At 35.0% G+C, this 6,118-nt stretch overlaps 1 long non-coding RNA gene across 2 annotated transcripts; it reads left to right on the top strand.

The window, feature by feature from the left end:
- Nucleotides 245-4,797, top strand: LOC108663379. 2 transcript variants are annotated; one of them, XR_001929356.1, is made up of 6 exons: nucleotides 245-282; nucleotides 926-1,010; nucleotides 2,516-2,619; nucleotides 2,698-2,780; nucleotides 3,184-3,307; nucleotides 4,489-4,797. It is a non-coding gene; the product is annotated as an uncharacterized LOC108663379 (long non-coding RNA). The 2 variants fall into 2 exon arrangements; XR_001929355.1 differs by having other exon boundaries at nucleotides 2,693-2,780.

Below are 6,118 nucleotides of genomic sequence, written 5' to 3'. Positions count from 1 at the left end.
TGTCAAACCCATGAATTTCACCCATTATTTTTTCAAGTGAGATTATATGTGGTGGGAATGAAATGCTTAATTGTTAAGTTATTAAACATGGACTAATTAAAAGGTGACAAGTGTCAAGCTTTAATATTATTTTAATTGCCTATATAAACTCACTTAAAACCCTCACATTCACACCCTTATGGCCGACCAAGCAAGGGAACAAAGAGAAAAAGAGAAGAACAAACCCTAGGAAAGAAAAATTCAAGAGAAATTGTTGGATTTCAAGGAATCAAGCAAGTAAAGGTAAGATTTTTTAATTTTAGCTTGTGATCTACCTTTCCCATGCATTCTTTTTCATTCTCCATGGCTGAAATTTAAGTTTTCAAGAGGGAACCTTTGCTTGCCAAACCTAGAGAGAGAAGTTTTGGGGATGAATTTTGCTAGATTTCATGATATCCTAGTGTTTTTAGTCATTTTGTGATGTTTGGAAGGAAAAACAAGCAAGAAAATCACATGTTCTTCAACCACCCTCATTTGGCCGAATTTTCTATAGGGCATGTTGATGATAGATTTGGTTGTAATTCATGTTATTTAGCTAGGAATTGATGAATTATGATGTTGGATATCGAAATTGGAATGAATTTCGGTTACGGTGAATTAAGTCACAATTAAGCTCATTGAGGTACTTAGGTGTATTTGAAATTTTGGAAGTGAAATGAATATATTTGGAGTTAAATTGGGTGTTTTGGTTAAATCAATGGTGTATAGCTCGAATTAGGTCGAATACAAATTCCTTTTGATCACAATTGAACCTACGTAGAACACCGTATTTAAGTGACTATTCGAGCATTTCTCATTCAACTTCATGCATTCATATAGAGTCTGAAATAGTTTTATAACAATTTGACACCAATGTATTGAATTACGTATCGTGTATTATGGATAGGTGCTGAACCCCCCGATAAGGGCAAAGATATCATGCTTGAGGATCGAGAATATGAGTACTCCTACCACTCCAAATTCCCATTATAGTGAGTAATTAGATGTTCATCTTAATTATCTAAAGTGGTTTATACTTGTTTTAAGATTTTAAAGAATAAGGCACTTAATTTGTAAATTATTATGTTTTACATTTTAAATGTTGGTTAAATGAATGAGATTTATAAATTATTCTAAAACTAAATGTTGATTTTCCAAATAGAGTAAGTGGAGGCTATACATTCGTATTATATATATATACATGATTTGAATTGATGGGTTATGAAATTGTGGTAGCATGAATGGCTGAAATTTTGGTTTTGTGAATTATATAAATTGTTTTGCCTTACATTGATAGGTTGGATAGTACTATATTAGCCATGTTATATTGCCGAAATTTTATTGATTTGGTGGGTTATGTATTTAGCTTACTGCAGTGGGCGGGTTTCCGTGGACCAGCCTATTAGAGGGGCACGGTAAACCCCGTTATATTTTACCTTAGTACGAGAGATGCGGAGGGTATCTCCTAAGGTAAGGTTTAGAGTTCACTTCACACCAAACCACCACGTGAAAGTGAAACTCAGCCAACGCCAAGGAACGACTATATTTTTAAAACGTAAAAACATGTTTTATGTGTATATATCGTTTTAATAGCCTTGGTGGACTCGGTTGGATGCCCGGGCCAAGGTGTCACGGAGTATGAGTTTTGGCACAAGCTAATTTTTTAAAAGAATCATAAGCCTTGTTGATTATTTTGATGAAATGTAATTGTTTTATAGGAATTGAAACGAGTTTTGAATGTTATGAACTATATTATGATAGGATGATTTAACTGTCTCCATTTACTCGGCTTTAAATGTTATAGATGAATTTTGCTTACTCATTGGGTTTATAAAAACTCACCCCTTATTCTCACCCATTTCAGGCTTAGGATAGTCTGTAGACAGCCGATTTTGTCGAGGATTGCTTTTGGATCTGCATCCTTAGAAATCGAAGCTCGACAGTCTTGCATATTTGTTTATTTTGGGGGCCCACATGTCATTGTAGAATATTTTGTATACCTGGCTGCGTGTGCCATTGTATGTATGAATTTAGTTTGCTTTTACGCTACAAAATTATTTATGCAGGATTCTATAAATATTATTTTATAAGAAAATGAAATATTTTATTTAATATTTTTATTTAGTTTGATTAGCCATAATTTCATTCTTAATGGATGATTTATATTACTAAAATTATTTTTAGATAAGAAATGTATATTTTTTGATCGTATGATGTATTTTTATCAGGTTTCAAAATTTTTGAGTAAAAATGACCAAAATACCCCTGTGTGGCAGAAATTATTTTTTTGTTTGTTTTGATTTAAAAATAGTTCATATTCCCTTAAAACATGATATTTAGTAACTATTGCTCATAGGGGAGATGTAAAACTAATGCGAGACCCTTGTGAGGTTTCGGTCGACATTCCGGATAATGAATGTCTATCGAGACATCGGGGCGGAAGTCACGGGCTTGAAGGGAGTATCGGGTCTGATAGATTTCCTCCCTCATCTTGTAGATTTGTGCTAAGTCATCACCTAAGGAGTCTTAAATACGCAAGAGAGAAGCTATAGAGGGTTGATGGAGGTGTAGAGCTCGATTTCAAGATACGAGAGAGATAAGGTAAAGATTTTTGGTTTTAGCTTGAGTAATCTTTGAAAATGAGTTGGTGACTAAGAGAAATGTCTTGTGGCAGCAAAGATCGGCTTGATTGGAGAAAATTTGGTGACATGCAACCTATCCAAACCGTGGATGCATGATGGATTCAAAGTGTAAGAAAAATGGTAAGCTTAACACTATAATTTAAGGCCTACGGTTGGTTAAATATTGTGAGGAAATAATTGTGCAAAATGTTGGCATCTTGGTGAGAGGAACATTGGAAGAACATTGAGGTTGCATGCAAGATCAAATTCACCACAATGGTAAGGCATGCAATAAGTAATGTTTATGTGATGCCTTGGGTATGGCTAGAAAGCCATTATGTTAGTTGAATGCTTGAGAAATGAAATGTGTGCACATGTGTTGTTGTGAAAGGCTTAAAAGGTTAAGAATGTTGGTGTGTATGAATGAAAAGTTGATGTTATGCTCAGTGGCAGCATGTAATTATAATTAGTGGTACATAGGGCAGCAAATATGAATGAATTGATGGTGACATTCACTAAATATATTGAGTTAACTTGCTGCTAGGAAGTGTACAAGTGGGGAAGGTTAGCCGTGGTGGCATACCAGAAGTGGTAATGGGCGACCAGTAAGAAACATTTGCTAGAGACTCACCCAAATCAATAGTGACGTAGTGTCCCGCTATTATGAGGTGAGTAAGGGGTGCCTATTTCAAAATCTCCATACTATATATGGTTTTACATTAATAAATGTTGCTGGTTTTCTAAAACGTAATTGTGGACAGCATGAGCTGTTAGCCTTGATAGGTAATCTTAAAAATGGATTTACAATGATTTATATATTGCTATTGTGGAAAGCATGAGCTAGTAGAAACCATAGGAAATTATGGATGCAAGTTGTTTTGAAAGTTGTTTTGGATATATCTATAGATAAGCTATATGTGTAAAGTGTTTTGGAAACCAGAAAACATGCCTTTTTGTGATATTTGCATCAAAATTCGTGCCTTGTATTTTTGTGTGATATGCATAGTTAATTATGTTTGTTAAATGATTTAAAATGCAAGTTTTGAGCATCAATTTTAGTCCGATCTTCGTATAAGAGAATACACCATGCCTTTTTACATGAAAAGTAATTTGAAAGGTTATCGAACCTTGTTTTCAAATGGTTTACACGAAAGACTTGGAAACTCTGATTTGGTTTTGAAAATGGTTTTGACAAATAGAGAGCGTCGAGAGTAGGCCGAATGTCACATCAGGATAGTGTGACCCTTGCAAAAAAGTGAGCTCTAGCTAGAGAACCTGTTGGTCGCTGACGGGCTGTTAGACATGGCGAGGCTCCTGGATTGTTATTACGTGGAAGTGGGTCCACGGGTGATTATTATGATTACCTACTCGAGAGCCTTGTAAGTTTTTCGATGTGTATTCTTTTGCATGGTGGAGAGTTAAGGCTTCTCTATAGCTCCGCTTGTTTGAATAAAAGCTTTCAGTGCTTACTTGACGATCCTAAGTTGGTTTATGTGGTTGTACACATTGATTTCCTTTCATGCCACACATTTTGGGAGCATGCATACTTTTATACTGTTTTTCGTTTTTTGATGGCAAGTGATGTTTTCGATGATTGAACTTTGTTTTACTACATTTGTTTCTGGCATCATTTTACCAATTGAAATATTGCATTATGATTTTAAGGCATCATTTGTTTTACAAGGCACAAACACTCTACTTGTGATTTGATTTTTCTAAGATTATCATTCTTATTCCAGTTTTATCATTCAAATGATCTGCCTTAAGCTTGTTTCCCATATACGCCCTGCTCACAGAGCCGATGATCACTAAGTCTGTGAGACTCACCCCCTTATTTCCCCTTTTGCAGATAGTGATAGGCCTAGTATCCGTTCATCGATGTTTATTGTCTATCGCGGATAGGTAAAGGAATCTCGTAGCATCTTACTCCGAGTCGCTCCGCTGCTAGAGGTCGAGTCATTTATAGCATAGCGTATTTATAATTAGTGTCAATGTAAATGTATGGTTGGATATTAAGGACTTTGATGTAATTGCTTACAATCATATGGAGTAAAAGTTAAGTTGATTAATTATGTTTATTGTTCAATTCATGTCACAAGAGTTATGCAGTTTAAAGCATTAACTGTAACACCTTGTACTTGATATGGTGACTAATAAAGCTTATTGGATGCCAATTAAGGCATAATAAGGTATTTTGGATACCAAAGAGATAAGAGGAAATTTTTAGAATAAAATAATATTTTATTAATAAAATAATATTAAAATATTAAAATTTTATTTAGTGTCGAAATTTTTCATGAAAAAGGAGTATATGGTCAATCTAAGTGGGGGAGAAGAAGAATGAGAAAATTTCGAAGAAAAATGACGTTAATGGGGTATCGTGTCTTTATTAAGTAAAGATAGCGCGGGTAAATAAATATTTTAAATATTATCGAGATACTGCGTTGAAATACAATTTCGATATTTTGGTGGTATACGTATAGAGGAAGGAAGATAGATGAAAATCCAAATTTTAGACGTGTCGAAAAGATCGAATTTTAAAATATGAAAGTTGGAGGATTATGTAGTGAAATTAAATGGAAGAAAGAAACAAATAAACAAATAGTAAAATAGTATTACAAGCATATATATAAAAAAAAAGAGAGAAAAAGACCAACATGGGCAGCCGCCTATGTGGTCAATTAAAGAATCAAGACATATTTTTTATAGTGGTAGGGGCCGGCCAAGTTGGTAAGAAAGAATAAGATAAAGATGAAAGATAGAAAATATAAGAAAGAAAGAAGAAAAAAAAAAGAAAGAGAAGTCAAAGTCAGTTAAGTGAAGAAGACAAAGGAAAGAGAGAAGTCGGTTGGGAGAGAGAGCAAAAAGGAAAGCAAAAGAGCAAAGGAAAGAAAAAAGGAAGAGAAAAGCTGAGCGGTGAGGAAGAGGAAAGAAAGAAAAAGAAGGGAGAAGGAGCTGAATTTGAGGGGGCGGTTTTGCTGCCATTTAGGGAGGAAAGGAGACTTATTTTTTTGCCATTTTAAGGGTGAGATGAGCAGCTTTACTTGCTGATTTTTGAAGGCTGAAAGGAGCAACTTTGGCTATTGATTTTTAAGGTTTTGGCTGCCAATTTTGAGGGTGAGAGGAGTAGCTTTAGCTACTGATTTTGAAGGCTGCAAGGAGCAACTTTGGCTGCTGATTTTTGAGGTTTTTGCTGCCGATTTTGAGGGTGAAATGAGCAACTTTGGCTGCTGATTTTTAAGGCTGAAATGAGGAGTTTAAGCTGCTGATTTTTGGGTTGAAAGAAGTGGGAACTTGCAACCGACCCTGAGAGGGAGAAAGAGGAAGAAATTGTGGTCAGTATGTGAGTGTAAGAAGGGAAAAAGAAAGAGAAGAAAGGTGCTGCTGACCTGCGGGAGAGAAGAGAAAGAGAAAAAGAGAAGGAAAGGGAAAGGAAGAAAAGAAAAAAAAATGGGCATAGCCCAATAAGAAAAGAATGG

Source organism: Theobroma cacao, chromosome 9 (assembly GCF_000208745.1).
Source record: "Theobroma cacao cultivar B97-61/B2 chromosome 9, Criollo_cocoa_genome_V2, whole genome shotgun sequence".
Classification (NCBI taxonomy): domain Eukaryota; kingdom Viridiplantae; phylum Streptophyta; class Magnoliopsida; order Malvales; family Malvaceae; genus Theobroma; species Theobroma cacao.
The sequence above is the reverse complement of the archived record's forward strand: the minus strand, read 5'-3'. Positions and strand labels throughout refer to the sequence as shown.